Source organism: Microtus pennsylvanicus, chromosome 2 (assembly GCF_037038515.1).
Source record: "Microtus pennsylvanicus isolate mMicPen1 chromosome 2, mMicPen1.hap1, whole genome shotgun sequence".
In the NCBI taxonomy this organism is placed as follows: Eukaryota; Metazoa; Chordata; class Mammalia; order Rodentia; family Cricetidae; genus Microtus; species Microtus pennsylvanicus.
Window position 1 is genome coordinate 139207961 of NC_134580.1, and position 7562 is coordinate 139215522.

At 38.6% G+C, this 7562-nt stretch overlaps 1 long non-coding RNA gene across 1 annotated transcript; it reads right to left on the minus strand.

Annotated features, from left to right (window-relative positions):
• Positions 1 to 3151: 3151 nt before the first annotated feature.
• LOC142845163 (uncharacterized) lies at positions 3152 to 5203 on the minus strand. The gene is made up of 3 exons (XR_012909806.1): positions 5079 to 5203; positions 3904 to 4222; positions 3152 to 3322 (listed from the first exon to the last, which is right to left on the minus strand). It is a non-coding gene; the product is annotated as an uncharacterized LOC142845163 (long non-coding RNA).
• Between the last annotated feature and the right edge of the window lie 2359 nt (positions 5204 to 7562).

The window sequence follows — 7562 nt, forward strand, 5'->3', positions numbered from 1 at the left end:
AGACAAACATGATATAGACTCACAAGTTGATGTAAAGCAAAGGATAACCAGCCTATAGTCCACAATCCCAGAGAAGCTAGGTAACAAGAAAAACCCAAGGATCCCCTTGGAAAGGAGAAACAGACAAAACCTCCTGAGAAATTTTGGAAGTGGGAGAGAAAGGAGATGGGAGGGGAGGGGAAGGAGGGGAACAGGATGCTCAAGAAGGGGGATGCACAGAGAAGGAGAGAAAGGAAAGAGATATCTTAATCGAGGGAGCCAATAAAGTTCTAGTGAGAAACATGGTACTAGGGAATTTCCCAGGGATCCACAAGGATGATCCCAGCTAAGTCTCTAAGCAACAGTGGAGAGGACACCTAAACTGGCCTTCCTCTGTAATTAGATTGATGACTACATTAATTGTCATTATAAAACCTTCATCCAGTAACTGATGGGAGCAGACACAGAGATCTACAGTGAAGCACTGAACCAAGCTACCAGAGACCACTCCAAGAGAGGAAGGAGCAAGAATGTGAGCAAAGGGGTCAAGACCCTGATGGTGATACCCACAAAAACAGCTGACCTGAGCTAATGAGAACTCACTGAATCTGTACTGATAGTGGGGGAACCTGCATAGGCCTAAACTAGGCCCACTGAAAGTGGGGGACAGTTGTGAGGCTTGTACAGTCTGTGGGTCCATTGGCAGTAGGACCAGATTTATCCCTAGTGCTTGAACTGACATCAAGGAGCACATTCTCTTTGGAGGGATACCTTTTTCAGCCTAGGTGTATGGGGAGGGCCTCGGTCTTCCTTTGAAGTGAAATGTTAGACTTTTTTGACTCCCCATGGTAAGCCTTACCCTTTCTGAGGAATGGATGGGGTAGCATGGGGGTAAGAATAGGGTGGGAGGATGGGAGGGAGTGGGAATGGGGATAGCTTTGTAAAATGAGAAAAGATTGTATTAAAAAATTCTCCATAAAAAGAAAAAAAACAAAGTCATCTTTATTATGTTGAGGCATGTATGTCCCTTGTATCCCCAATCTCTCCAGGACTTTTATTATGAAGGGATATTGGATTTTGTCAAAGGTGTTTTCTACATGGAATGAGATGATAATGTAGTTTTGTTTTTCAGTGTGTGTATATGGTGGATTCTAGTTACCTATTTACATATTTTGGACCATCCCTGCATCTCAAGGATGAAGTCTACTTGCTCATGGTGGATCATATTTTTTTTGTTAAGATAGTAGTTTATTCAAAAGATTAAAAAAGGTTCCAGTCATTAAATTGAAGAAAATAATACAAAATTTCCCCCTTGGTTTTCCACAAAGAACAGAGTGGTCGAGCTTTCTTCAAAGTCTCAGAGGAGATTTTAAACTGTTGCACATTTTGGTTTACTTAAACTTACTATTAGAAAAATTGTCAACAAAAAATGATTTTTGTGATAATCTTGTTTCAATTTTCTCTTAGTGTTGTTTAGTGAATTTTTTTTAATATTTCACCCCTACAGAGTTAAAAAATAGTTATTTTTGCCTTTATTGTTCAGAAATTCAGTTTGACCAAGAATATCCTCTGTTACAATTGATTGCTTCTCCCCTGATCAACAGTTGAGACAGTCTCAAAACAAGTGTGTTCTTGGATTCAGTTTGCACACATTTTATTGAGAATTTTCGCTTGTGTGTTCATAAGGAAAATTGGTCTGTAATTATTTTTTCTTTTTTGGGTCTTTACGTGTTTGGGACATCAAAGTAGCTATGGCTTTGTAAGCGGAACTCAGCAGTGTTTCATTTGTTCCAATTTTGTGGAATAATTTGAAGCACACTGGCATTAATTCGTCTTCTAAAGTTTGGTAGAATTCTACACTGAAGCCATCTGGCCCTAGGCCTTTTTTGGGGTTATGAGATTTTTAATTACTGCTTCCATTTAACTAGCAGTTATATGTCTATTTAAGTTGCTTATCTGATTTTGATTTAATGTTGGCAGGTGGTATATATCAAGAAAATTATCCATTTCTTTTAAATTTTCCAATTTGGGTCTATTCTTTTTTTTTGAAGTTGTTATGTGCCTTTCATCAAAGAAAAAAAAATTGCTTACCATATTCCAAAATTATATAATTCTTTCCAAAACTCTCATTGCGTTGAAATGGAAAGTATCAGTCATTTTTACTTAATGTGTTCTCCTAATGTGTTCGATTCCGAACCAATGTTTCCTTCATTTATCAGCTGTGACCCCATAGTAACCATATATTCTTATGCAGGAGAGATTGGTGGAGCCTATGTGCTCATGTTCCCAACATATCCAGACCCCAAACTTCTGCTCTACAGCTGTAGAAGAACGACCGTGTCAGCGCTCTATCTGCTGGATGCATCAATCACCCAAATCTTCTAAGGAAAGAAGGCTGTGATTTGCATAAATAAAGAGATGGATATACTCTCCAGGGCCGAGGAGGAGTGGCTCTGGTAACTGCAAGAGCCTTGTTCTCATAGCACCAGGGGCAGGTCAGTTGCCATTTTCTCACACTCAGAATTGCTGTTCCCTTTCCACCAGGGTGAAATACATCCCTGCCTAAGAACCCCTGTTAGTGAAGTTTGGCTGCAGAATCACAGAAGTGTCCTTACCTTATTCCGTTTCAACTATTATCTTGAAATTAAGTTTGAGGTTATTGTAATAACATTCTATTCATGTAGACACTGGAGATTTAATTTTGGAGAATATGAAGGCAGATATGGTTGACAATAGGTGTGTTGCAGATGTGGAACTGGCAACCAACCCCTCATCCATAGGCTTTGAAGTTTTTTCCTCTTCGTGATAATTTCTGCTGCTGAAAACTTCCTCCCTGGAATCCTCCTTAAATCCTGGCTATAAGGGCATGTGGACATTAGGGTTTGTTCCTTGAAGCCACCCTTTTCTCAGCTATTTCCTAGGTTGTCAGTTTAAAACCCCACTAGGAAAAGGGTCTAGACGGCATTAGGATTATTAGCCCATACAGCGACTCACAGACTGCCAGCACTTTGTATTGTTGGGTTTCTATCTAGAACATTAAAAAACCTGTTCTTTATTATTATTTACCATGGTGACACAGGAAGGTAACTTCCTTAAATTTTGGAACTTTAAGTACAAAAGTCCCACCCAGCTCCTAAATGTGACAGAGCTAAGAGGTCTCAGGAGTCAAAAGTTAATAATGCAGAATGTTATATTTTTATTGGAAAGAAAGTATCATAATCAATGTGAGATTTAGGATTCTCAAGACAAGCAAGTGTGAGGGAAGCGTCGTCCGTGGACTGCCTCGGGGACCAAATGGGAGTTGCATGAAGACATCCCAGGCTTCGTCTAGGTGGTTTGACTCCTAGGGAGAGAGAGAACAATCTTAAATGTGGAGCAGGTGCAGAGGGGCCAGTGAGGGGGACCCACGTGTCTTTGCTTCCCCATTGTCAGCTGTTACTGCTACTTTTCCTCTCCTCTGAGTCACAAACAGGGACTTTTTCGCACTCATTTCTTTCTTTTATCACGAGAGGAGAGGAATCTGATTCTTGAATGTATGGTGATCTAAAGACGCTCTTCACTATAAAACTTCCAACATGATAAGCAAGAAATTAACCTTTGACAAGTGAAATTGTAAGAATTGATAAGATTATAAACTTATAAATGAAGTGAACTTCCAAGGTGTTTTTTCTTTCACTTGTTGGATTGTACAAGAGAAAACCATTGACAGTACACACTAAGGGTAGAGATTCAGGATACAGTCACAGCCCGGGGGGCCTTTAAGCTCTGTTCTGCCAGGTGCTTTTCTAACCTTCCCGAAGGTCACACACCACAGCTCCACTGGTGTGCACAGTGGGGACCAGTCCCATAGAATGACCCAGGTAGTGTCCATGCATAACTTCTAAACACTGCATAGGTATCTCCCTCACTAGGGAAAATACTCACCATCATATTGGTCCAGACCCTCTGCTGGTCAGTGAATGTATTATTTAAGACAGGTCTTGAGAAAACTGGCTCTTCCTTCTCTTTACAAATGAACTCTCACCTTCTGCATTAGAACCACTGTGATCGCCAGACCTAATTTTACTTTTTTTATGACTTGATTCCTCATAGCTTTCCTCACTGGAGGAGGCAGTGTGGTCACTGAAAGAGATATCCGCCTTGTCAAGGGAGTATGATGTAGGAGAACCTAATGCAAACCTCCTCTCCCCCGAGCCTGTTCCATAGCTCTCGCTGGCCGTTTCTTCAGACTGTGAGAATCTTTCTGATAAGAAAAAAAACCAGGTTTATTCTCTACCTGTATCTTTCTATCTGTATCTGTCTTTCTGGGTTTGTTGTGAAGTAACACATTGTAAACAACCTGTGGTTTTGCTATTATTAGTAAATCTGATTGCTCCGATTGGCTCTATCTTGTGGTACAACTTGTCTTTTGTGTTGTCTAGAAACTCCTCGATCTTTTGTCTAGTTAGAAATAGGCTCAATCTACTTGGCAACTGTAGTTAATAATTCATTTGTGTTTTAATAAAGAAACTTGCCTGAAGAACAGAGAGTAAAACAGCCCCACTGGTCAGTCTTACAGACCAGGCAGTGGTGACACACACCTTTAATCCTAGTAGCCACCCTAGTTTTCCTTAGAAACTGGGTAGCAGTGGTGCACGCCTTTAATCCTAGCACTGGAGAGGATGATAAAACAGGGAGGGACAACTCTCACTCATAGTTTTACCTGAGATTCTTAGAGGCAGGATCGCCATTTCAGACTAAGGTAGAAGTAAAAGCCAGTGACTGGTTGTTGTGCTTTTCTGAACTTCAGGCAAGTTTTATTTATTAAAATACAAATAAAATATCACAACATTTGCAACTGTCCTTGTTCCTCCTCTAATAATCAGCAATAAGAATCTTTGAGTTACATGATCTCCAATGTTCCCTTGCAATCCCTGCCACCAACTTTTTGGACATCAATTCACTGATATTCGTGCAAGAGCTATGAAAGAAGCTATGCAAGACTAGCTTCTCATCAGAATTGAGAGTCTTTGGAAAACAGCATTCTTCAGACCCTAGGGGTCCCTTTTAAAGAACATTGTCTTTGTTGCTTTTCCCCAAGGTCAACTCTTCCCACTTACGTTTGGTTTTCCTCCCAGTGGCTTCTGTCACCAGGAAGAGAAGCAAGGCGAGGAGGAAGAAGCTGGCAGTCTTCATTTTGTCAGAAGAGACCTTGACTGAAAGTTGAGCTGTTCCTAATTTATATGTTTCCAAAGTGGGTGTACCTGGAGTTATATAAGGCACAACCCTGCCCTACTTATCTTCCCCTCTGCTATGCAGGTGGTATTGTCATTATTTCTTGGAATTCTATAAAAGCACATCATATCAGAGACCTTCTTCTTTATCTCCAACCCCAGCCAATCTTTATCAACACTTGTGATCATTACACACAGTTTCCTGTATTTCTGAAAGAAATTCATTCAGAACTGGAGAAGACAATTCTTTCATGGTACAAAGTATCCATACTGTGATCAAACTTTGGGCAGTACAGTATATGGCTCTCTCTGTCCTCATCTATATTATATAAATTTGTGCTTATAATTCCTTCAAGTTAACTTTGAATATATTGTACCTGACAAATAATATAGAGGTGTAAAGACACAAAAAAGAATGAACTCAAGAAATCCAACTGAAAAATTCAATGAGGCAGCTAAAAACCCCAATGAAAAGCCTCACCAACAGAATGGATTGTGTTGGAGACAGGATGTGAAGGATGGAAAACAAAATAAAGGCATTGGATCATTTAGTAAAGAACAATGAGAATTTTTTTCAAAAGAACACATAAATGGAACCATGGGAGAGTTTTTGAGGCACTGAGAAAAGATGTAACCTCTGAATTGTGGACATAGAGAAAGTATGAAAAATAGCAAAGCATAGAGAATACATTCAGTAAAGACATAGAAAAAGATACTTTTACTAAAGAGATGCCAATTTTTACACAAAAGACTTACTGAACACCAAATAGGAAAGACCTGGAAAAAATTTTCACGATATATTTAAAACATTAAAAACAGAGAATGAAGGGTTTTAAAACTAACATAAATGTCAAGTCACCTAAAGACAGGCCAACTAGAAAAACATGATTATTCAGCAGGAATCTTTAGAGCTAGAAGGGTCAAGAAAGATACAAGTTTTGAAAGATCACAACTGTCAACCAGACTACTACACTCAGCAAAACTATCTATTAAAGTTGAAAAAGAAATAAAAATATTCCATAATAAAAACAGGGTAAGGGAATTTATGATCATTAAGCCAGATCTACAAGAAGATACTGGAAGGAATTCTCTGGTTTGAAGAGAAAACTGAACACAGCATTATGGTACAGGGAACAAATAAACAAATAAATGTAGAACATTTATCCAAAAGAGGCTAAAAAAGACCATAGGATCAACAAAATGATAGGAAATGATTCATGTCTTTCAATAATAACTCAAGACTGTTAATGATCTCTGTGGTGGTTTGAAAGCAAATGGCCTCCAAAGAGAATGGCACTATTAGGAGGCATGGGCTTTATGAGAGTAGGTATGGTCTTATTGGAGGAAGTGTGTCATTGTGGAGGCAGATTTTGAATTCTCATATGCTCAAGTTACCGCCCAGTGTTAACAGTCCACTTCCTGTGGCCTTCTGATCAAGATGTAGCCATTACCATGTCTGTCTGCATGCTGCCATGCTCCCTGCCATGATAATAATGGACTAAACCTTTGTAACTGTAAGCTACCACCTCAATTAAATGTTTTTTTTAATAAGAGTTGCCAAGGTCATGTTATCTATCTCTTCACAGCAACAGAAAGCCTAACTCAGACAGTCTCCATTCCTCAAATAAGACAAAGACCAGCAGACTGAATTAGAAAACGAGATCTGTCTTTTTGTTGCCACAAGAAATATACCTCACCATCAAAGACAGATACCTTCTTAGGGTTAAAGTATGAAAAATATATTCCAAGCAAATGTAACTGAGAAACAAGCAAGGTAGCTATTCTAATAGCTGACAAAATAGACTTCAAACTAAAACTAATCAGAAGAGATAAAGAAGGACACTTTCAACTCCTTAAAGAAAAAAAGTCATCAACAGAGCATTGCAGTTCTAAACATGTACTTACCAAACACATGCACACAGTTTCAGAAAATGGACGTTAGCTCTGAAATTCACAGATAGGCCAAACACAGTGATGCTAGGTGATTTCAATACCTCATCTTACCAACAGACAGGTCGTGATATTTGAATGAGCAAAGAATCTATTTTTAATAAAAGGAAAAAGTGAAAAAAATCTATATTTTACCATATTTGAAAGTCTGAAGGGAACATATTAATATCTAGGGATATATATACAAAAGACAAATCAACATGAAATAAATAATTTAAAATGATTAACATCCCATGAGATAGTAATGATTAAAAATCTTGCAACTCAGAACAACCCAGGACCAGATGGATTCAGCACAGAACTCTACCAGACCTTCAAAGAAGAGTCAATACCAATATTTTTCAATTTCCAAAAAATGAAAAATGGGAGACATTTTTAATGTTTTCCATTTATTCTTCTCTCATATATTACATTCTGATC